This window comes from Charadrius vociferus, unplaced genomic scaffold (assembly GCF_000708025.1).
Source record: "Charadrius vociferus isolate BGI_N301 unplaced genomic scaffold, ASM70802v2 scaffold1362, whole genome shotgun sequence".
Taxonomy (NCBI): Eukaryota; Metazoa; Chordata; class Aves; order Charadriiformes; family Charadriidae; genus Charadrius; species Charadrius vociferus.
This window is the reverse complement of record NW_009647263.1, coordinates 10,206-10,780: the sequence shown is the minus strand read 5'-3', so window position 1 is coordinate 10,780 and position 575 is coordinate 10,206. Positions and strand designations below refer to the sequence as shown.

The 575-nt window shown below is 65.4% G+C and overlaps 1 protein-coding gene across 1 annotated transcript in view; it reads right to left on the bottom strand.

Moving 5' to 3' along the window:
• The window catches only part of LOC104281936 (serine/threonine-protein kinase MARK2-like), a 12,351-nt gene that overhangs the window by 1,947 nt on the left and 9,829 nt on the right, over positions 1-575 (bottom strand). The window lies entirely within an intron of this gene.

Genomic DNA, 575 nt, shown 5'->3' with positions numbered 1-575 from the left:
ACACAGGAGAACCCCGGGGGGGGGAGGGGGGCAAAGCGGGGACACAGAGGGGACACGGGAGGCAGGAGGGACAAGGGGACACAGAGGGAAGCACCCAGGGGACAAAAGGGGACACGGAAGGGACACGTAACAGCCCCAGAGGGATGTGAAAGGGTTCTGCGGGGGTGAGAGGGGACACCGAGGAGCACAGGGGGACAAGGGGACACAGGGAGGGGACAGAGGAGCCCTGGGGGAAAGGGGACACACGGAGGGGACAAGAAGATCCCTGGGGGGACCAGGGGACACACAGAGGGGACACGGGGACACACAGAGGGGACACAGAGGAGCCCTGGGGGGACAAGGGGGACAAGGAGGAGTCCTGGGGGGACACAAGGAGGGGACACAGAAGAGCCTTAGGGAGACAAGGGGACACATGGAGGGGACGGGGACACACAGAGGGGACAGAGAAGAGCCCTGGGGGAGCGAGGGGACACACAGGAGTCCTGGGGGGATGATGGGACACACAGAGGGGACGCAGAGGAGCCTTAAGGGGACAGGGGGACACACAGAGGAGCCCTGGGGGGAAAGGGGACACA